The sequence below is a fragment of the Pinus tabuliformis genome, chromosome 5_1 (assembly GCF_031772625.1).
Source record: "Pinus tabuliformis cultivar Carrire ecotype Pingquan chromosome 5_1, CPIR1, whole genome shotgun sequence".
Lineage (NCBI taxonomy): Eukaryota > Viridiplantae > Streptophyta > Pinopsida > Pinales > Pinaceae > Pinus > Pinus tabuliformis.
This window is the reverse complement of record NC_142305.1, coordinates 588,479,638-588,504,098: the sequence shown is the minus strand read 5'-3', so window position 1 is coordinate 588,504,098 and position 24,461 is coordinate 588,479,638. Positions and strand designations below refer to the sequence as shown.

The 24,461-nt window shown below is 37.1% G+C and overlaps 1 long non-coding RNA gene across 1 annotated transcript; it reads left to right on the top strand.

Annotated features, from left to right (window-relative positions):
* The first annotated feature begins 12,620 nt into the window (after positions 1-12,620).
* On the top strand, positions 12,621-13,566 carry LOC149166225 (uncharacterized). Its single transcript, XR_016260406.1, has 2 exons — positions 12,621-13,119; positions 13,213-13,566. It is a non-coding gene; the product is annotated as an uncharacterized LOC149166225 (long non-coding RNA).
* The last annotated feature ends 10,895 nt before the right edge of the window (positions 13,567-24,461 follow it).

Here is a 24,461-nt window from a genome sequence, read left to right as displayed (position 1 = left end):
TGTACCTTATGATAGCATTTATATTGCCTCAATATAATACATACTGCTTTTTTTCTCTGAAAAAAAAATAAAATATTATAATTTAATTTTATAATTTTACTAATATTCTATTCTCTAAACTATTTAAAAATTTGTATTTTTCCATACATTATATTCCCATTCTATTTATTTATACTACGTAAATATGTAAAATTGTAGTTGTAACATTAAAAAGCAACAACTCTCGATTATTCATTGAAAAAATAATATTTGATAATGAACCCAATGCATTTATCCATGCACACGTTTTATTCGATATATAATTTTATATTATATATTTTAAATTTATTTAGTCTGATACAAAATGTCTTATAAATATCAAAATCAATCTAAATATCATAAATATCAAAATCAATCTAAATATTATAAAGTATAAGGCTAATAATTTTCTTTAAATGTGCAAAGATACATCGAAAGAATAGAAGATTTTAGAAGGTCATTTTGAAAAATTAAATCACTAACACATCTTTGACAACATGGATTCCTTCTTTAGAAATGAAGTTTCCATCAATCTTCAACATATCAAAGTCAAGCCTTTTTATCATAGCTTCAGTTGCATCCTTTGTCCCTATTCTATTGATACCATTTGTGCTTAGATCAAGTTCTTTAAGGTATTCATGACCTTTCATAAGGGCTTTCTAGAGTCTAGACTACAACAAACCCCTCATCCTTGTGATCGTTATCTAATGCAATAAATTTTATATATATATTTTTTAGAGGCAAGACACTCTGCTAGAGCTTGAACTACTTTCTTGGTTTAGTTAGTTACAAAAGAGACACAATTTTTAAATATGATAACATGTTTTTTATTAGCTAGGATGTCTAATACAAGAGCATCCCTATGGCTTTAGTAAGCCTACATGCACAGAAATATTTTCAATTTTGTTTTGGTTTTAATCCAGGTTACTAACTAAATTTATGTTAAGCTTAGAATGTGACAAATTTATGTTAAGCTTAGAATGTGACAAGCATAAAGTATTCATCTTCTTGCAATCAAAATGGAGCGAGGTCATTGATGGCAACCAAAGAAGCCATTATCAAATATGGTTATTTTGATCTCCTTGAAATTATTCTTTATAATGATGAAATATTGATTTATGTTAGTTTAGATTTGTAATTGAGTGATGTTTTAACATGAGCCAATTATATTAAAACATGATACACACAACTTGACCCAAATGACTTAAAAAAAAACTACAGATAAAATTTTGGAGAACCCAATTCAGTAAAATCAATGAACCAAAACTAATGGAAGAAAACGTATGTACAAAATGACGGAAAAACCAACTCAGTAAAATGACATGAACCGAAACAAAAATAATTTATTATTAGAAATTTCACTTAAATATTGTTGGGTTTCATCGCCTAATCACTTGTGTAAACCCAACACTGACATAACTTGACTCAGGAAAATGCAATACATCAAGATACTAAGCATTTGTTGAATTGAGGCTTTTGTGATCCATATCAAGTTTATGAGAGATTTTTTGGCATAAATCACATGATATTTCATTTGTCGACACGTTTCAAACCAACTAGTGTGGTTCATCGTCAGGACAAGTTGAAGAATCAAATCAAGCTTTGCATGTTAAATAGTTAGAGCAAGACCTCCAACGGCTATAATTCTTGACCAGGCAACGACTATATTGACTAACGGCTAAGCATTTATTATAGAGAAATTATTATCATCATAAAGTTCCCTTTATAATTTATATATATAGTTTTGGATTTGATGGCTTGATAAAAAAAGTTTAATTTTCTTTCACTGATGTGTTCTAGCTTGAACGAAAAAAACCCTACTCTAAAATCGTTCATATTTTTAAATATCTTTTCCAAAAATGCTACTGACAACAGTATAACTTTAATATTGTAAACATGTTTTTTTGAACTCTTCCCACGCTAAGGAAGTCATAAACATTAAATGGATCACACAGTGCATTAGGGGAATTTTGAGATCTAAAAAGGGCCTCAGAAAAATGTACAACCAAAATAAACTTTATTTAGAACCAATAGGATTCAAGATTATGATGTCAACCATGGGTATGATTCACCATTTCTGGAGTAAAAAAGTAAAAAAATTAAAAATAATAAAACTACTTTTTCAACTCGTATTTTAAACCTATCTCTCTAACTTTTCACTCAAATTTCGAGTGGGAGTACTGGTTGGATGAAAAATTCAATTACTCATCCAAAGAGTACCCATGTTGCATACTTTTGATGGACACTGCTACACGAAAAATGAGAAATGCATGAAAAAACACGACTGTAATCACGTTTTTAATGTATTTCTCGTTTTTCGTGTAGCAGGGTCCATCAAAAGTATGCAACATGGGTAGTTGTTGGATAAGGAATCAAATTCTGCTTGCAACGAGTGTTGCTACTCGAAATTTGAGTAAACCCATAAGGAGATAAGTTGAAAAATCACTTTTTTATTTTTCCCTCTAAAATTTGATGATGTAATTTAATTTAATTTTATTATTTGCACTATTATTTTATAATTTCCTTAGGAGACCCATTTTAGACCTCAAAATTCCCCTAATGGATGTTGGTTTGTAACTAGAAAAGGAAAGAAAGCATTACTGTGAAATTATTTATATTTTTAAATCTACTTTTCAAAAATGCTACTACATCTATATAACTTTAATATTGCAAGCACTCTTTTGTGAACTCTTCTTGTGCTAAGGAAGCCATAAAAATTATACTAAGCAGAATTCTCACTCAGTTACATTAAAATGAAAAATAGTGCATAAGAAAAGTAATATCGAAGATTTTGATGAACTATGGCAACTTTCATCAATCTTTTCCAGTGAGAAAAGATCACTACATTTCTTCTTGCCAATGACTAACTTTCTAGCTTTCCCTCTGCGGTAAATATCCTGGAGAACTAAAGAGAATTCAACAGTTGAATGAACATACTCTTCAAGGAAACACTTCTTTGTCCACTCAATTATCTTCGGAAAACACACCTCTCTTTTCAACACTTGGAATTGCTTAGACTTCATTGTCGCTAGCACCATATACTGAGGAATCATCCTTGTCTCTAAGTTGTTTCCGAACAGATTTGGATACTTAACAATCTCAGCTAATTGAAGTTCCACAGTTTTGACCAAAAAATCTACATTATGCTCCAGTTTTTCCTTCGAAAGCGTTAGAATCATTGGCCTTTGTCTTGCTAAATACAAAAGTTTTTGTTGAGAGAAACCTAAACTGCTTAAAGATTGTCATTTTCGATCTAGTTTCTCCTTGGCTACTTTGATATATGCACACAAAGCAATTTTATACATCTTTGACCCCTTTTTAACCCCTAAATCATGAGCTTATTTAAACAAATCGATAATTTTTTCCTCTGAAACCATGAGAAAATGGGGATGCCCTGACAAAATTTCTAATAATGCTTCCCCCTCGATCCCCAATTTTTGCAAATGCGAAATCGAATACCTAAGCTTTTGTTCACCGATATTATAAGAAATGAGTTTGGATAGATGCTTTTCCTTCATGCAACTCCTGAGGAGATTGAGCTTCTACTATATGATTCTTTCAGTGCTACAAAAGCAAAGGCCAGGTTTGTAAGGGACCACCCTTCGAACCTGGGCATGGCTAGTCAAACCAGAACCATTTAACAACTCCAATTTTTTTCTTTTTCCATATTTTGACTCGAAGAAATTCATTGCAATGTCTAAAGGCTTTAGCAATTTCTTCGGGTGTCAAACCGCATTTATCGATGAGAAATTGAGTGAAAACACCCCCATTTGGGTTTATGGATGGCATTGTTATTTTAGTGCAGATATTAGCGAATTTCAAGTGGGGTATTGCAGTGAATGCATGAGAGACATGACCAGTAACAATGGAGCATTTTTCTTTGTAAATAATTTGCATATACTCTGAATAGACATGGTCCTCATGCAATAGAAGGTAGGGAAAACTCAATTGTAGAGAGAAAATTAACAGTTACTTGGATAATGCCAGAGGACTCGATCTTGGGTGCTTGAGGTGCATAAAACTCGGAGCTTGGAGAAAGGATGCATAAAACAGAGTAAATGCTTTGAAAACAAGTAGAATGCATACCACTACAAGCTGCTAGGGTTTCCAACATATAAAAAATAAATTCGTGATTAAAGCCATTGAAGGCTCTGATATAACGATCCATCCTCTCATTGCCATCATTATTTTTTTCAGCTCGGAAGAATAGGTTGTACCCTTGATAAACCCTAAACCAAATAGAGGAGGATACTTAAGAGCACAACTCGGATTCCAAGTTTCGTTGCCCCTAACATCCTTTGCTTTCTACTTTCCTTGTTTATGTGTTGCAAGCTACGTTCAAATTCAATAAACTAACCGGCTTTCAAAAGCGTTCCAAGTTCTTCATACTCTCAAACTGAACCGCATCGCCCATCATTCGATCAATATGTCGAGGAGGTGCATGGTTAGAATGACTGTCCCTCATTGTATCATGCTTCATTCCATCAAAGCATTTCAGCATGTTAGCATTCACCACCATCCATGCACATCCATTTTTGTGATTCGTTTCTTCTCTTATTTCCTAGCCGAACAACGTGATTCGGATTGCCACGTGTTAAAAGTTAAAAAATTATTAGTTGGAGGAGGACAAAAATCGAAAGATCTTATTGGCCGAATCTGCCTAGTAAAACTCATCATAAGAACACCTTCCATGTAAATATAAAGTCCATAAATTAACATATTATAAAATTTTTAAAAAATCTATAGGTAAATTCAAAAAAGACCATCATGTCAAAAGTAAAGTCCATAAACTAACATATTATAAAAATTTTAACAAATTTATAGGTAAATTCAAAAGAGACCATCATGTCAAAAGTAACCTAAATATTATAAGGTGTAATAGATATAAAGTCCATAAACTAACATATTATAAAACTTTTAACAAATTCATAGGTAAATTCAAAAGAGAACATCATTTTTAGATGTTTAGATGGTCTTATAAGATTTCCTCTAGGATTCATAGGCAAACAAGTAATTGCAATCTTGCTTTTACAACTTTTCTTATGACAAGACATTAACCAGGTTATTTAGTTCTATATACATACATGAAAGTAATTAAATCAAAGTAGGACTTATTATTTTTAAATTATTCAATCCAGAAAATCAAAAAAATTGATATGGATTTGCTGAAGAAATTTTAAACTAGGAATTAATAAATACCTCATGTTGTGTCTGACCTTCTACAAAGCTATATTTTAAGTTCCATAGTTATTGATACACCTAACTAAGTTTTCTTTGAATTGAAATCACTGAGAAATTAAATATACATTAAAGGTATATTTAAAACCTTTCAAGTTACACATAAAATATGGGTCTTAACGAACGCCATCAAATAACTGTAAGCTTTAGTTTTCTTTTTTCTTTTTAAACCAGTACTTCACCTAGGTGTGTAACTCGGTGTGTGTAATACCTTGGTATGTGTGTAACTCGGTGTGTGTAATAACTTGGTATGTGTGTTATAGGTTACTAAGGAAATGAATAGTAATGACTTGTGTAGAAATTTAAAAATTAATAATTATTATTTGTTTTAACATAATAAATTTTTTACAATTAAACAAAATTTTCTTGAAAACGAAATACAACATAGTTTTATTTTGCATCTTATAAGATTTGATCTTTATGGGTGCCTGGCAGATTTGGAATTAAATCAAGAGTTAAAATAGATCTAGGCTAGTATTATGTAAAATTAAAAATAATATATTTTATAAAATTAATATTTCTTGTAGGTTATTTTCATTTTCTAATTAGCTTTATCAAAACCCACCTAAACCAACTTGTCATATGTATTTAAAAAATTAAATACATATATAAAAAAATATATAAAAGCATAAACATATTATTAGTGGCATATTGCATTTGAAAAATCTAACTCCATAAATATACTGTCTTTATTTTTCTTTTTACTATTCTCCTACTTTATGCTCTCTTTTGTAACCCTCTATTGTCCATATTACTATTTTCTTTCTGCTACCTTATTACCTCCTCGACTAATTTCTACCTATTACTCGATTTTAATATCTATTTTTATTCTCGTTCTGTTATATATCACTCTTTCATATTTTCTAATTCATAATTCTTTCATTAACTTGCCTCTATAAAGACATTTCTATTCTCTTACACCTTCTTTATTTTACTTACAATTATTTTTATCATTTATTTTAATATACTATCTTTTCTTTTGCTTCCATATATATCAATGTACATAATTTCTCCCATACTTATACCATATTATGTAACACCTATAAATCTATATTTCTGTTATCCGACTACAATTTAACTTCTCATGATATACCCCAAACTTCCCCTTTTGTATCATATCTTTTTATACTTCTTACACTATACTATATTCTTTATCCTTATATGATATTACTATACAATCTTTTTTTTGACATTTAAGTTTACTTTACTTGTGTTATTATCGCTTTCTGTATTACTACTTTTTATTATGCCATTGAATATACTTATTTGATAATTACTTTGCTAACCTTAACTACTACATTCTATATCCACAATATTTTAATGGCTTTTTATCTTGTATTCCATTATTTTAATGGCTTTTTATCCTGCGTTCCGTTCAATGTTTACTTTGTATAATCACTTGCATTATACTTACCTACACTTATACATGTTATCTTGATTGTTTTGTGTAGGGTCCTTTCATTCGATTAGCAATTCTACCACGTGCTTATGTTGCACATAATGAGACCACAATATCACATCACACTGAATAGCCAAGTGGCCATAATAATCATTCAGAGTATGATATTAAATGTGCACGTATTAATAGTTGAGAAGTGGTGGCTAATACTTCATACACACATAATGCCCTCCATTTTTTTTGGTGAGAATCCTTGTGTAAGCTTCATTGCGGAGATTATACTTCCCTAGACAGCTCGAATTCCTTTATTAACGTATTATTGTTGTAGATTAGTTGCAAAGTTGTGCAAAGTAATAATACGTTAAGTACGTAGCTATTCGAATTGATGCTGCTTGAACGGCTATCTGTGCTTATACCTGAGTAGGTGGTTTGCTTGCTGAGCTCCTTAAGTATCAATGCTTCATTCGCTGGTCTATCGTACCGAGTGACTTAATTGATATTTCTGATCTGAAAAATCATTCTTGTCTGTTAATAGCAACAAAGATAATAAACATCATATCATATATTTTTACCTAAATAAGAAAATTTGTGTAACTCGTCCCATGCTAGCATCCAATGCCAGATAAAACTTACACTTCCTTTCCTTTTCTTTATGACAGGACATTTTCTGCTATTGTCACGAGCTTCAATGTCATTTGTTTCATGTAATGAAAGATTATCGTGTGTTCAACCTCTTTGAAAAGTTCCAGAGACGAGTCCCACAAGCCCTTCTTAATAAAGCTTTTGCTGGCTGTAACACATCTACGCGCAACCTAACACAATTTTTTTTTATATGTAACACAGTTTTATTGAATAATGTATCACATTTTATTAAAAAGGTACATGTGTAGCGTTAATGGTTTTATTGCGTGTTGGAATTTAATTCCAACTGCAACATAAAGAGCTGGACAGAAATCTGATTTGCTGTAGATATTCTAGACTGCCGGATGCCTCAAATTCGTGCTTGATATTTTCCACATTAATGTGCATTAAATTTTAAGTATTAAATTCCCCTGCGGACTTCATTTCTTCAAAAGGCATCACCGCTTGCTGCATTCAATACGCAGATAAGCTTTAGAAGATATTTTTATTATCTTATTGTTTAAAGCCAAATATGTTTTAACATATAAATGTAGAGAGTCTTTTTTTGTACCGCACAGCAGTGCTGAAACTGTAATTTTCCGAGATAGCAGAAATTGGTTTGTGGTTGTGATCCCTCTGTCAAGAGGAAGATGCTCTTCAGCATAATCTTTTGTGAAAATCCCTCTATGTGAGGAAGATGTTTTTGTAACAGTTAATTTATTGTTAATGAATACAAGTTTTTTTTTGCGTTGCGCGTTGCTGTTACACCATAACCAGAAAATAGTCTTGACGTCAAGATAGAGTGTTGCTGATACACTAGTTTCAGCGTTGCTGATACACTGCAAACAGCAACTGACGAAACTGCGTTGCTGAAACACCAGTTTCAGCGTTGCTGAAACACCATATTCCGCAAACGATTTTTATTTCCGCTGTGTTAAAACAGAGTATTGTTCTGTTTTTCAGTTTTGTTTAGAATTATCAGAAATTCCAACATGGTATCAGAGCTGGTCTAGGCACTCAGTGAATCAAAAATAGAGTTTGTTTTTTTTCACTGTAAGAGCTGTAAGAAGCTTATTGAGTAGATTTTCTCCAGCAGAGAAAGTTTTTGCTTGTTTTTATTTATACAGTCAGTATCTCTTCTTTATCTATACAGGTTAAGATGGCAGATGCTGGAACAGGTTTGACAAATTCCCAACTGCCACAGTTTAATGGGAAAAATCACAGTTATTGGTCCATAACAATGAAAGCATTGTTTGCTTCTCAAGGAATATGGGAGCTGGTTGAAACTGGCTATGCTGAACCTGCAGATGCAACAACGTTGGATGCTTTGACAGTAGCAGAAAGAGACCAGTTGAAGAGCGACAGGGAGAAGGATGCCAAAGCTCTCTTTTTTCTCTTCCAATCAGTGCATGAAAGTGTTTTTCCACGGATTGCAGCAGCAACAAAATCCAAGGAGGCATGGGATATTCTCAAAACTGCCTATCAAGGCATGGAGAAGGTGAAGACTGCAAAGTTGCAGATGTTGAGGAAAGACTTTGAAACACTCAGCATGAAGGAATATGATACAATAGATTCATTCTTCACTCAGGTTATTGGGTTGATAACCCAGATAAGATCTCATGGTGAGATTCTTGAAGAAAGAAGGATTGTAGAGAAAATCTTGAGAATTTTACCCTCAAGGTTTGAATCTATTGTGGTAGCAATAGAAGAAACAAGGGATCTCTCACAGTTCACAGTAGATGAACTGAGTGCTTCTCTTATATCTCATGAACACAGACTGAGTAGAGGAATAGATTCCTCTTTTGAGCAAGCATTCAAGACTCAGATGTCTTTTGGCCAAGGAAAAGGTCGAGGCAGAGCAAATAACAGAGGTCGTGGAAGAAGCCAAAACAAAGGCAGAAATAATCCTGCAAGCACAAGCGGAAGGCGTTGCAATCAGAACCAAGATGAAGGTTCAAGCAAACAGCAAGCTTATGGACAAAGGTATGACAAATCCCAAGTCCAATGTCATTATTGTAAGAAATATGGGTACTACGCCAATGAATGTACAAAAAAACAAAATGACATGAATAGTAGGCAGAATGCTAATTTTGCAAATGAAGAAGATAAGAATCCAAAGATTGCGCTGTTAGCATGTAACATTGCACAAGACAAATAAGAAGATTTTTGGTTGTTAGACTCAGGTTGTAGTAATCACATGACTGAAAATATTGAAATGTTTGCCAATCTAGATGAAAATGTGAAATCTGAGGTAACAACAGCAAGTGATAGTAAGATATCTGTCAAGGGTAAGGGCAGAGTTAGTATCCGAGCAAGAAATGGAGAACAGATGATTGTGCCAGAGGTATACTATGTACCTGGTCTGAAATGTAATCTTTTGAGCATTAGACAACTCATTAACAAAGGTTACAATGTGTTCTTCAAAGATGATATGTGTACAATCAGAGACATACCTCCAAGTAAGAAGATCATTGCATAGGTGCATATGACCAGCAATAGAATGTTTTCTCTCAAACTCAGGGCAGATTTGAAGGAAGGAAGAACTATTGCAGCTGTAACACAAGAAGTCTTTCAGGAACAAGTGAAAGATGAGAATTGGTTGTGGCACTTGAGATTTGGACATCTCAATTTCGGAGGCTTGAATCTGTTGCACAGAAAGGGAATGGTAAAGGGATTGCCATTGATCGAGAAACCGGACAGCCTTTGTGAAGGCTGCATCTTGGGCAAGCAACACAAAGAAAGCTTTCCAGCAGGAAAGAGTATAAGGGCAAAAGCACCCTTGGAAATTGTTCACTCTGATGTGTGTGGACCGATGCAAATACCATCATTTGCTGGAAATAAATATGTTTTAACTTTCATTGATGATTACACCAGAAAGACATGGGTGTATATGCTGAAACAGAAGAGTGAAGTGTTTGAGAAATTCCGCCACTTCAAAACTCTTGTTGAGAAGCAGTGTGGGCATTATATCAAAGTGCTCAGAACAGATAGAGGAGGAGAGTACATCTCCAAAGACTTTCTGCGTTTTTGCAGAGAGAATGGCATACAAAAGCAGTTCACCACGAGGTATACACCTCAGCAAAACGGTGTTGCCGAAAGGAATAATAGGACCATTCTTGACATGGTCAAAAGTATGCTGAAGGCAAAACATTTGCCGCATGAGTATTGGGCAGAAGCTGTCATTTGCGCAGTTTATATCTTGAATAGATGCCCAACTAAAGCTGTCATGAACAAAATACCAGAAGAAGCATGGAGTGGTCAAAAGAAAACTGTCACTCACATGAGAGTATTCGGTTGTGTAGCATATGCACATGTACCAGATCAGTTAAGGAAGAAGCTTGATAGTAAGGGGGAGAAGTGTGTCTTTATTGGCTATTCTGATGAGTCAAAAGCATACAAACTCTATAATCCATCCACCAAGAAATTAATAGTAAGCAGAGATGTGCAGTGCATTGAAGATGAAGCTTGGGATGGAAGCTTAGAGAAGACAGTGAATGTGAAGAGAATTGTGTCTCACAAAGAAGAAGAGGAAGGGACAACAGCAAATAATCCTTCCTTGGTGGCTCCTCCTCCACCACAACAAGTACAACAAACCACACCACAAGCTGGAATTCAAACAGCTTTGAGAAGTCAAGGAAGTGCTTCTCCAAGCACACCACAGGGATCAGAAATACCCTCAAGTTCGGATGGAACTCCAAGCACACCAAGAAGACCAAGATTCAGAAATCTGAATGAGATTTACGAACAAGGAGAGGTAAGTAACAATACCGGTCTGAATTCATTATTCGCTTTGTATTGTCATGTTGATGACCCAGTTCATTTTGATCCAAAACTGTACAAGAGCATAGTTGACAGCCTTATGTACTTGACTGCAACTAGTCTGGACATTATGCACGCTGTGAGTTTAATCTCCAGATTTATGGAAAGACCGAAAGAGACTCATTGGCAGGCAGCCAAGAGGATTCTAAGGTATGTAAATGGAATGAAGGGGTTTGATATTTTATACTCCTCTTCTGAAAGTTTCATGTTGACAGGTTACACTGACAGTGATTGGGCTGGAAGTGTTGATGATAGGAAAAGCACATCGGGATATGTGTTTCATATGGGATTGGGAGCCATCTCACGAGCTTCCAAGAAGCAACCAGTTGTGTCTTTGTCAACAGCAGAGGCAGAGTATGTGGCAGCAACAGCAGCAGCATGCCAAGCAGTGTGGCTGAGAAGAGTTCTCAGAGATTTGTGTCATGAACAAGAAAAGGGCACAACCATTTACTGTGACAATAGTTCAGCAATAGCATTGTCTAAAAACTCTGTTTTTCATAAGAGGACAAAGCACATAGATACCAAATTTCACTTCATACGTGAATTGGTTAACAATGGTGAGATTGTTTTGCAGCACTGTAGAACAGAGGATCAGTTCGCTGACATCTTGACAAAACCATTGGGAAAGAAAAGTTTTGATCATTTCAGGAAATGCCTGGGTATGCAGAAAAAACCCAGCAGTTGAAATTAAGGGGGAGTGTTGGAATTTAATTCCAACTGCAACATAAACAGCTGGACAGAAATTTGATTTGCTGTAGATATTCCACACTGCCGGATGCCTCAAATTCGTGCTTGATATTTTCCACATTAATGTGCATTAAATTTTCAGCATTAAATTCCCCTGCAACAGCCGACTTCATTTCTTCAAAAGGCATCACCGCTTGCTGCATTCAATACGCAGATAAGCTTTAGAAGATATTTTTATTATCTTATTGTTTAAAGCCAAATATGTTTTAACATATAAATGTAATGAACAACAGTTTTGTTTTAGGTTAGAAGAATAACAGAGAGTCTTTTTTGTAACGCACAACAGTGCTCAAACTGTAATTTTCCGAGATAGCAGAAATTGGTTTGTGGAACAGAAGCATTCCTGTTGTAATCCCTTTGTCAAGAGGAAGATGCTCTTCAACATAATCTTTTGTGAAAATCCCTCTATGTGAGGAAGATGTTTTTGTAACAGTTAGTTTATTGTTAATGAATACAAGTTTTTTTTGCGTTGCGCGTTGCTGTTACACTGTAACCAGAAAATAGTCTTGACGTCAAGACAGAGTGTTGCTGATACACTAGTTTCAGCGTTGCTGATACACTACAAACAGCAACTGATGAAATTGCGTTGCTGAAACACCAGTTTCAGCGTTGCTGAAACACCGTATTCCGCAAACGATTTTTATTTCCACTGTGTTAAAACAGAGTATTGTTCTGTTTTTCAGTTTTGTTTAGAATTATCAGAAATTCCAACATTGCACAGATCTAGGTAATTAATGGAATGGTTAATGTTTTATTAACTCACGGGCTCATCGTTCTGGATGGTTCTGGATACCGAGGTACCATCCTCCAATGTACACGAGCTGAGTTGTCCATATGTGAATTCTGCCACCGTCGATCTGGACAGAGGCTTTCAAAGGTTTAGATTTGTTTGCATCAGATAAGGGTACTCACTCGGGAACTGAGGTTTACTATTATTCAGTACAACGCCTCCCATCCTTTGGTTGCAGCGCTTACGAGAGCTTTGCTAAGACCATGCTTAAGTAAGATGGAATACTTCTCCTATCGCAGATTACAGAGGTTTATGAGTGAAGGGTGTTTTCTTTGCTGTGCGGCTTCATTTCTCCTTGATAGCCTGGTCTTACTGTTGCAGACGGTGATGGCCGCCACTTCTTCACTTTCTTTTGCTCAGAGGCATCGCGCACTGTCACCCAGTTCCCTCTTTCTTCATTTGGATGGTTCGCCGGATCTGGGCATTGCTCCTGTTGCAGGTTCTTCTCACGGAGTAGTTTGACCTAGGAAGAGGACCCTCCACCCAGGTATAAATCTTCATGTTGGGCTCTTAGCTTGGACTGTTATTTATTTTGTTTGTCATATATGTATATAATTGAGATTGTATGGTTTTGATGTAGGGGAGAAGTAGGGTTCCCATGCTGTTCTCAAGAAGACAACCTTTAGGATATCACCCATCATTCCCACCCCACTACATAGGTTGTCCGAGCTCTTTTAATTTCTTGGAAGGTCTGATAAGTTTTGTTGTCGAAAACTTTTAAGGGTTTACTCCTATCCGTTTGGATACTTCGCTCTACAGAAGGCCGTTTGTAAAAACTATTAATTTCCACTTAGTTGTTTGTTTTGGTGACCCTTAGGGTTAATACGATGTATCTTGACACTGCATTGCTTAACTAATTCGCCTGTCGCTTTTAGTTCTGGATTGCTTAGAGATAGTTATTATTTTAATTAATATTTACCAGAGTAGCGGATAATTATGCTCTAGTGTAATGTTAGTCCTGCTTTCCAATTATAGTGTTTATATTTATCAGCCCTTCATGGCTTGACAAAGAAGGATTTAAATGTTTTCATCTTAGATTTTACAGTTTCCCCAAATTGGGAACTAGTTTAAGATAATGCCCTTAGTCCTGCTTTCCAATTATAGTGTTTATATTTATCAGCCCTTCATGGCTTGACAAAGAAGGATTTAAATGTTTTCATCTTAGATTTTACAGTTTCCTCAAATTGGGAACTAGTTTAAAATAATGCCCTGCTATGGCTCATTGTCAATTAGGATTTGTATTCTATCTATGCTTCTCTTTTTAACATTATAGGCATTCTTTTTAATTTTCTTCATGAAATCTGGAACAATTGGTTTCAATACCACTTTCTCGTTTTTGTATTCTTTATTGGTTAAGCGGTACACCCGTGTTTTCAGCAGAATTGGCTCAATGGCTATCCTATTCTTAATTTATATACTGTTTATTTAATGTATAACAACGTTGGTAGCAATGTTTCTCTCTTTGTAGATTATCTTAGGGTTTTCTATGTCTGTTTTTATTTGAATCGCAAAATTCCGCCGAGAGTGTATTATCATGTTTCCTAACACAATAACACTACCCTAACATAGCTAGTGCATACTGTGATTTGTTTTTTCTTGGATTATTACATTTACTTTAATAGTTCCATTATATTTTCTTATGAAATAAATCATTATTGCACTCATACTGTACTGTTATATAAAATCTATTTTGGTACCAGTAACTCGAAAGCACGGCCAGAAGTTTAGTTTACTTATCTATAATACTGGTCACGACTTTAAGGATATTAATTCAATCTCTTCATATAATCGTTAAATCATTACAACATGAAAATGTTATTGCATATTCATTTACTTACATGCAAAAATAACAACACTGTACGAGTAGTAGAAAGAAAGTTTCTATTTTATTTATAAAGAACCTCCTCATACTCTATTCTCGGTTAGTTATCTCTAATACCATAAACTGGTAAATCTAAAACTACTTTACCCCTTAACCCCTCAGAACTCTATTTCAATGCATTCTATAGTAATGCTTTTTCCTTCTCTCTTATTTCATTATCCTAAAATTATCAACTACCAAAATTGTAAATATGTGCCGAGAATACTTATTTGCATTTTAACGAAGAAAGCTCCTGGGCTACGGCCACACCTCCCTGCCAACGAGAATGGTTTGTTCACCATTCTCCCCCCAAGCTCTCCCAACTCCCAAACAATGGTTACAGTTAAGAGCTTCCTTTAAAGCTTAATCTACGCAGTCAGATTCTTCCTTGACCTAGCCTGATTATTGTTCACAGAGGTTGAGATTTCCACTAGTCTTTCCCAGATCAAGAACTGAACTGTTGGGCAGCACACAACCTCAACCCAATTCTCCATTCTTGCCTTTCTGAAAAAACACCGACCCCCTCCTCTTCCTTGGATCCTTTCTTTAAGGAAAGTCCCTTGGAGTATGGGGTAACTGTTTCCTCCAACTGTTTTGGGAGTTAGGAACTCTTGTGGTCCCCCATCAGCTTTCCTTTCCTCAGATAACACATATTTTGGTAATTTCTAATCATTTCTTTTAAATAAGAATTAAAAGTAATTCCTAACTCAATTAGGTTCTTAACTAACAAAACAACCTGTTAACCTCCATAAGAGGTATTTTCTTAACAATTAAATATGTTTGTAAAAGACAGAAAATAAAACTAAAGTAATCAGGGGTGTTACATCTCCCCCCACTTATGTGCAACACCGTCCTTGGTGTTCTCCTAGTACTGAAGCAAAGTAGGGTAAGCTTGTTGCATAAATCTTTCATCTTCCCAAGTAGCTTCATCTAGGCCAAAGTACTTCCATTTCACTTTAACTTGGATGATAGCTCACTTCCAGAGCATTATTTATCTTCGTTCTAGAATACGTAGGGGTTTGACCAGGAATTCTCCGTCCGGTTCTACCTGCATTCATCATAAATTTTTTTTAAATCATTTATATGCAATGGTTGGAGAAGTAAAAAATAATAATAATAAGGCAAAAGAGAGGAAAAGGAAAGAATAAATACTATCATTTATTCCTTTACCTGTACGTCCTGCCAATTAATGACATGCCTGGGGTCATATATATATCTTTTAAGTAATGACACATGAAACACATTATGAATTCGTAGGTGGCCTGGCAGAGCAAGCTGGTAAGCTATAGGCCCAACTCTTTCCAAAATTTGAAAAGGTCCATAGTAACGAGGAGCTAACTTCGCACATCCCCCCATTTTAAAGAGCTTTTTCTAGGCTTTATTCTTACATATACATGATCCCCCACTCCAAACTCCCTATAGGTTCTTTTTTTATCAGCGTAATCTTTTTGCCTATCTTGGGTAGCTTTTAAATTCTGGCGCACCTTCTTTACTGTCTGTTCCATTTCTATCAGCATGTCAGGTCCTAAAATTAATTTATCTTCGGGACTACTCCAATTTGTCGGAGTTCGACACTTCTTCCCATACAGTACTTCGAAGGACTCATTTTGAGGGATTCATGGTAGCTGTTATTATAGGAAAATTCTACTAAGTGGAGGTATTCCTCCCATTTAGCAGGTTGCTGCATCGTGTACATTCAAAGCATGTCTTCTAACACTTGGTTCACTCATTCAGTCTGCCCATCCGTTTGCGGATGATAGGCAGTGTTAACTGAATCTGAGTTCCCAAACCTGCAAATAAAGCTTTCCAGAAAGCAGAGGTGAACTTAACATCTCTATCAGATATTACCACTTTGGGTAACCCATGTAATTTAAAAATTTCTTTCATGAATATGTCAGCAATTTCCACAGTTTTATAAGTAGACTTAACAGGAATAAAATGAGTTGTTTTGCTTAATTTGTCCACCACCACCATAATGGAATCGTTTTTCCTTCTGGATCTAGGCAATCCAGTTATGAAATCCAATGTAATTGTGTCCCATTTCCATTCAGGAATAGGGAGTGGGTGCAGTAGACCAGCCGGGTGTTGGTGTTCTGCTTTAACCTGCTGACACTCTAAACATTTAGCCAAATAGTCTACAATATCTTTTCGCATCCCAGGCCAAAAATAATTCTTTTTGATTGCTGAAAACAACTTTTGATAGCCTGGATGTGCCATATACAGGCTTCTGTGAAATTCGTCCAGCATGTATTGTTTGATAGCTTTTTGATTTGGCACAAAGATTCTTCCTCTAAAAGTCAACATCTGATCACAGTTTATACCATAGTCACTCTGTTTCCCCAAATCTACTATTTTCTTAGCTTGCTGCCAAAGAAAATCATATTCAGGATCCTTCATAGCTGCTTCTTTAATTTGACTTAAAAGCTTACTTTCCACCTTACTGAATGAGATCTCATAGATGTGATGCATTTTCCGGCTTAAGGCATTTGCCACACGGTTCTCCTTCCCCTTCAAATGCTTAATATCAAAATCAAATTCACTTAGGAAGGTTGTTCATCTTGCTTGTCGAGCGTTTAAGTTTGGTTGTTTGAAGAAACAGGTCAAACTACTGTGATATGTCATTAGAAGGAATTTCTTCCCCAATAGGTAGTGTTGCCACATTTTCAAGGCGTGGACCACAACTGTCAATTCTAGGTTGTAAGATGAATATCTTTTTTGGCCATCTTTAAGATTTCAAGATTCATAGGCTATCACTTTCCCTTCCTGCATTAACACACCTCCAACCCCTTCTTCACAAGCATCTGTGCATACAATGAATTCCTTCTCCAGCTCCGCTATTCCCAATACAAGGGTTGTGGTTAATAACTGTTTCAGCAGTTCAAAGCTACACTGACATTCCTCTGTCCAACGAAAGGCCCTTCCCTTTTTCTGTAGAGAAGTGATAGGGTATGCAATTTTTGAAAACCCCTTTATGAATTGTCGATAATAACCGGCCAAGCCCATGAAAGATTTGATATCGGTTACATTTTTGGGAACTGTCCAATTCATGATGGTCCTAATCTTCTCCAGATCTACTACTATACCCTCTGAGGATATAATGTGGCCTAAATACTGAATCTGATTTTTATAAAAATCACATTTACTGTATTTGGCGTACAATTGATTTTCCCTTAGGACTTGAAGTACTATTTGGAGGTGTTCTTGGTGTTCTTTCAAATTTTTAGAGTAAATCAGTATATCATCAATAAATATTAAAACAAATTTATCCAAATAAGGATGAAAAATGCCATTCATCAGACTCATAAAGGTTGTTGGTGCATTGGTGAGTCCGAAAGGCAATACAATGAATTCGTAATGCCCGTAACGCGTTCTAAATGTTGTCTTGCAGACATCTTCTTCTTTTACTCTGATATGATGATAACTTGACCGTAGGTCTATTTTGGAGAATATAGTGGCTCCTTTCACTTGGTCAAACAAATAATCTATTCTTGGCAGTGGGTACTTATTTTTGATAGTCAACTTATTAAGTTGTCGATAATCAATACACAGTCATAGGGTGTTGTCCTTTTTCCTTACAAATAACACAAGTGCCCCCCAGGGTGACACACTTGGGCGAATGTACCCTTTATCCAATAGTTCTTGCAATTGCATCTTGAGTTCAGTTAACTCAGGTATGCTCATACGATAAGGAGCTTTCAATACTGGAGCAACCACTGGTATCAATTCTATGGTAAAGTCGATATCCCTTTTTGGCGGTAATCCTGGTATCTCCTCAGGAAAAATGTCTGCAAATTCCTGAATAACAGGTATGTCCCTCAAAGTGGTTGTTTTATCCTTGGAATTGGTATAACCAACTTTTACAACATACACTTCACAACCCTTTCGAATGCACATTTACTTAATTGGTTGGCAGTGATATGACGTAGTTTAATAGTTTTTCGAATTCCCTGAATTTCTTGTCTAACCCCTTCCTCAGAGAGGTAGTTATCGACTTATATTTACAGTTAAAAACTGACCAATGTTTTTCTAACCAGTCCATTCCTATAAGTACATCATAGGACCCTAAGGGTGACATATTTAAATTTACCCTTACTGGCTGCCCAACTATTTCTAATAGGCAATTTTTCTACCTTAACAGAGACCCTACGATTAGCCCTAGTGGCTAGCTGGACCAATCAAGGGGTTTTCAACTTGACAGAGTTTAAGTAACATAATTCAACTATCTTAGGGCTAACATAGCTCAAACTTTCTCCTGGGTCAATTAGAATGGATACATGATGATTAGCAATTTTACCTTCAAACTCCACCATGGAAGGCTGATACTCGGCTTGGTTATCCTCCAAGGCTGTGTTTATTTGGGGAATGCTTCGGGCCAAATCTCCAACTATAGAAGCTTCTTGAACATTTTCCACTTGTCTTGCTCTAGTATGGTGGGGGCAGTTTTTGTAATAATGGGGTTCTCCACAACCCCAACATTGCAACGACGACCTCTGCTGTTGGCTGCCCTCAGGTTTGTTGGAGGCTTCTGTAGCTCGACTCTCAACTGGTTGTCTTGGTTTCTCCTGATTTTCCCTAGCATTCCATTCTGAGGTTTCTTAAAAATATTTATGGGATTTCTAGGTTTTGCATTTCTAGCACTGAATGCATTCTTCTATCCCTTTTTTTCCATCCAACCTTTACTACCTTCTCCTTTTTGCTTCATTTGCTGATAGCAGATTCTAGCCTTTCGTATAGCTTCATCCATGGTTTTTGGATTGTCAAACTCTATTCTCTCCTTCATAAAAGTTGGTAAATTGCTAACAAAACGCTGCACTTTAGCTTTTTCCTCACGTATGTAAGGTACATATCTTAATAGCGACATGAATTTGGTCACAAACTCATCCATAGTTTGTTGTCCCAATCTAAGATCATGGAATTATTTGGCTTTCTCGTCATAAAATCATTCAGTGAGATATCTATCCTTAAAATAATTTTGAAACTGCTCCCATGTAACTTCTTTTTCATCCACCCCCCGTACCATTTTGACTTCCTCCCACCACAAGGTAGCTTTTCCTTGCAGCTAGAAAATGGCGAGTCTGGATTTTAGATTATCTTCGTATTCATAGATCTAAAAGTACTTGTGCATGTTAATTCACCAGGCTTTAGGAGTTTCTTCTTTTTCTCCATCATACATCGAGGGTTTGATTTTTTTAAGTCTCCCAGTAATTCAATGTTTTATCTCTTGTTACCTTTACCACCTGATACATTTTATGACCCTTCTTCATTCTCTAACCGGAAATATTTTGCTCGCTATTGGTGTTCTTCGTTTCTATTCTCCTCCTCCCGACTAGGAGTTAGATTCCTTTGGTTTTGTTTGTTAGAGAGACTCTTCAATATTATTTCTTGTTTGAGCCTTAATCTCTCATTATTTTCCCTCAGATTTTCCATTTTAGCTCGAAGTTGTTTCACAGTTTCTAGTAGCATTGTATTTGTATTACTATGGGTGCCTTCTCCCAACTGCACCCATAGCTCCGGATTAGTTCCCATATGTGGTGTAAATTCTATTCTGGTGGCCACTCTTCATGATGGTGTAGATGATGCTCCTCTATGCATGCTTTTCTCCCCTCTGTGAAACAAAATGTTTTTTTAATGATATTTTCCATAAGGTCACAATGTTGAATCCTGGGCTCTGATACCACTTGTAACACATCTACCCGCAACCTAACACAGTTAATTTTTTTTTTATATGTAACACAATTTTATTGAATAATGTATCACATTTTATTAAAAAGGTACGTGTGTACCTGACCTTACTTTCACATCTTATATAGCGTTAATGGTTTTATTGCACAGATCAGTCCTCGGATTTTGTTTGTTATACGATGGTCTGGGTATTAAATGCAATGGTTAATGTTTTATTAAATCACGTTTCTAACCCCTGCTATGGTTTTGAATGGTTCTCGATCTTGAGGTACCATCCTCCAGATGTACATGATCTCAACAGTCCATATGTGAATTCTGCCACCGTCGATATGGGACAGAGGCTTTCAATGGTTTAGATTTGTTTGCATCAGATAAGGGTACCTACTCACTGGGTAACCGGGGTTTACTGTCATTTGGTCCAATGCCTCTGCAGAGAGGCTAGCTCTGCCCATCCTTTGGCTGCAGCTCTTACTAGAACTTTGCTAAGACCATGCTCAGGTAAGATGGAATACTTCTGCTATTGCAGATTACATAGATTTATGAGTGAATGGTATATTATTTGATGTGCTGCTTCATTTCTCCTTGATATCCCGATCTTACTACTACAGATGGTGATGGCACCACTTCTTCACTTTCTTCTGCTCAGAGGCAGCTCACACTGTCACCCAGTTCCCTCTTTCATCATTTGGATGGTTCACCGAAACCGGGCATTGCTCCTGTTGCAGGTTTGTTGGGCATGGAATCCCCCCCGAAGCATGTTTTGGGGCTCAAAGCCCATATTTTGATCGAATAATGTTGTAAAGCCCCGCGAATTGCAGGCGTGGAAGTATGTTAGAGTCATAGGGTTGTCCGCCCTACTTTGTAATGTAATGTCCGCTTACCCATGGTCCACGGACCATGGGATTATATAGATAGAGCAAGGCTCTAAGTGTAAAAGATGGTTAGTAAGAACCAAGTATGGAATAGGAACAAGTTCAAGGGATTGTGTAGTAAGTATCTAAGTGTTTCTTTGGGTTGTAGAGTAGGAGAAAGCTTTGCAGCTGAGTGCACAAAGACCTAGTTGTCCACAACTGAGTGCACGGACCCCTGCAGCTGAGTGTGTAGGGCGGAGTTGAGTCTGTAACTGGAGAAGAGAATAATAAAATAAGTTTTGTCCAAATTCTGTGTATCTATTCCTGAGTTATTACATGTTTGATATCAATTGCAAATACCCTGTTTATTTATTGCGCACACTTGTATGAATGATTTATATTGCTAAGTCTATTTTACACATGCAAGTAAGCTAAGTTAATTAACTAATGGTGGAATATTAGTAAAGACTTGGGTAATAACAACGTTCAGGCCCCGAGTAGGGTTGTGTGATGGCTACATCTTAGGCTACGAGGAACGGGTAAGTGCGCATAGCGACGTGCGCACAGGGTCGAACCGCGGACCACTTGAACTCATCAAACATCTCCAAGGTGCAGAAACCTGGTTCTAGCACCCTTCCATACTACTTCAGGTGAGACCTTAGTCCACGCTTTGTGGACTGTTGCCGAAAGGGCTAGTAGTACTGGGATTTGTTTGGCTAAATCACCTCTGAACCTAGGTTAGGCCCCAACAAACCAATAAATGGTTCCATTGCCAGGATCAGGATCTGCATAAGGGATGTCTGATGTCGTGTCACTGGAATCCGATGAAGAAAGAAATTGAAGGCTAGTTGGACAAAAAGATTCACGAGTTCACGGCACAGGAAAATAGGAATCCACAAGTATTGAAAGAACAATGGTTAGAGCACTACTTATATACGGAAATCCACGAAATTTTCTTTTCATCCTTCCCTTATGAGTTGTATGAGTGGATCGTGAAGCTAGCAGATAGTCAAGGAAGGTTTAGGCTCGACAAACCAATTGTGTGGACTCCAGAGTTGGTGCGCAGACTAGAAGCATCAGAAGATAATATTGCATGTGCTGTGGACCATTGGCTCGATCGAATTATAGGAGGGTTTATCATCGAGTTCGCGGTAGATACTTCAGTCAGCTACAACGAGGCGGAATGACGCTTCCTCAAAGGACCGTGAGGTAAGTACATTAAATCTTTGAACACTTGGATTAAAATGCTATTATGTGAAAAGTGGGTTATGCGAATAAATTGATGTTTAGGGCTATGCAAAATGGGAGGATCTATTGAAATGAAGGTAGCACAAATATAGAAAATAGCCCCTTGATTTCGCCTTGGCGAGAAAGTGAAGAAGAGCTCGCGAAAATTTCACCAAGAAGTGCGATCAGTCTGATAAGGCAACGAATTCTTCACATACCACCTCCACCTACACCACCACCAGTCTCACCATCTTCACCCCCATCTCCGCCCACACCACCTTCGCGACCACCACAGTTCAATATGGTAAGCGCGATAAAATTACCGGTGTTCAAAGGAGTAGGGAATGAAGATCTAGACCAATTTTGGTTCACGGTAAAAGTTGTATGGGAAGCATGAGGAGTCGTGGATGACAATATAAAGAAGGCAACACTGGTAAGTGCATTGCAGGATCACGCACTGACATGGTACATTAAGCATTCCAAAACGCAGGGGTTGTGGATATCTAAGCTGCACTGAACAAGGAATTTAGCAGGCCAAAAATGGAGACACAGTCGATTATCGGGTTTAAGGAAATCGCGATGCTTCCAGGCAAGACCCCCTGGGAGCTAGATTAAAGACTGAAGGGTATGATTCATGAAGCCAACATAACCTTGATAGATGGGTAGCACCGCACATGGTTTGTAGTGTCACTAAAACCGCATCTAAGGACGATGCTATCGTAGCTGAATTTATCCACCCAGGCCGAAGCTTTGGAGATTTCAATGAGACTGGACGAGGCCCCGATACAAGATTCTGGCTTGGGAGTCCAACAAATCCATGCCCAACTGAAAAATTTGTGTCTGAAAATGCAAAGTTTGAAACAGGACAGGACAACTCGGCTAGAGGCACACAAGGAGGTATGGTGCATAAAATGCAAAGGCCAGGGGCATGACAAGGACCATTGTCCAGTCTTTGTGAACTACCTAGTGGGAGGAGGGTCGATGCCATTGAGACCAGAGGCACAAGCAGGACCGAGCACTGCGCTTGCATTATGGTGCACGATTTGTCAGATAGGAGGGAAGCATGCTACAGATAACTGTCACCTATTACAAAAGTATACACAGACGTCCCAACAGTTGTTCTGTAATTTCTGCAGGTCAGTAGGCCATGATGAACACACCTGTAGAAGTTATGAACTAATGATGGATCAGACTCCTGCCTACAGAGTTCAGACCGAAACACGAGCCCTCGATCAAAATACAGGGATGGCGCGTGCTGGATTTCAGGGGCGCGGACGAGGTCGAGGTGGAATGGGACCAGGAAGGGGTCGCAGACAACTGATTTGTTACAATTGCAGAGGGCCAGGGAATTATGTTTGTGATTGTACAAATCCAACAAGGGCATCATGTTTATATTGTACCCAGTTTGATCATGAGACGGAGGACTGCCCCACACTGATAGCAAGGTTGCGCAATAAAGGAATACTCCAGCCTCCCCCGACTCAGAATCTGCAAATGATGAGGTCTGAGCTGCGCAAAGAGGACCCGAATGTAAACATCGTGCTCCGAAGCGGTATTATGACAGGGGATGATAAGGGCAAGCAACCCGAAGAAATTGCTTGGGTGCGCAAGGCTCCTACAAAGGAACCAGAGTTTGATTTGGAGAGTGCAAAGGAGACATTCATGGAAACTAAGAAGAGCTTCACGGATACCTCCACTTTAGGTAGTAAAGACAAACTAGACCCAGAGATGGACCCGTCTATTCTTACTACCTTTCTAGAGACATGCATGAACCTGCTGCGTGACGACAAGGTTGTGAAGAGACTACAGGAACTCATCGCTAGGTGCGCTGGGTCAGGAGAACCGCACATAGTCCAGAAGCTCGAGAAGCCCACAACAAGAACAGGAAAAGAGATGAGATTGACTGCGCAAATCAGGGAATATGAAATGGATCAAGTGATTCTGGATTTAGGATCAGACGCGAATGTACTGCCAAAGCAAACATGGGAGCGCATGGGTAGGCCCATGTTGCAATGGTCCCCTATTCAATTGCAAAGAGAGAACTAGCAGAAGATCCTACTGATGGGAAGGTTGCAGGGAATAATAGTAGACATCAAAAGTGCGAGCACGCTTGCAAATTTCGAAGTGATAGAGATTGTCGATGATAACAATCCCTATCTCGTGCTACTGGGAATCGATTAGGCCACTGATATGAACGGAGTGATAACC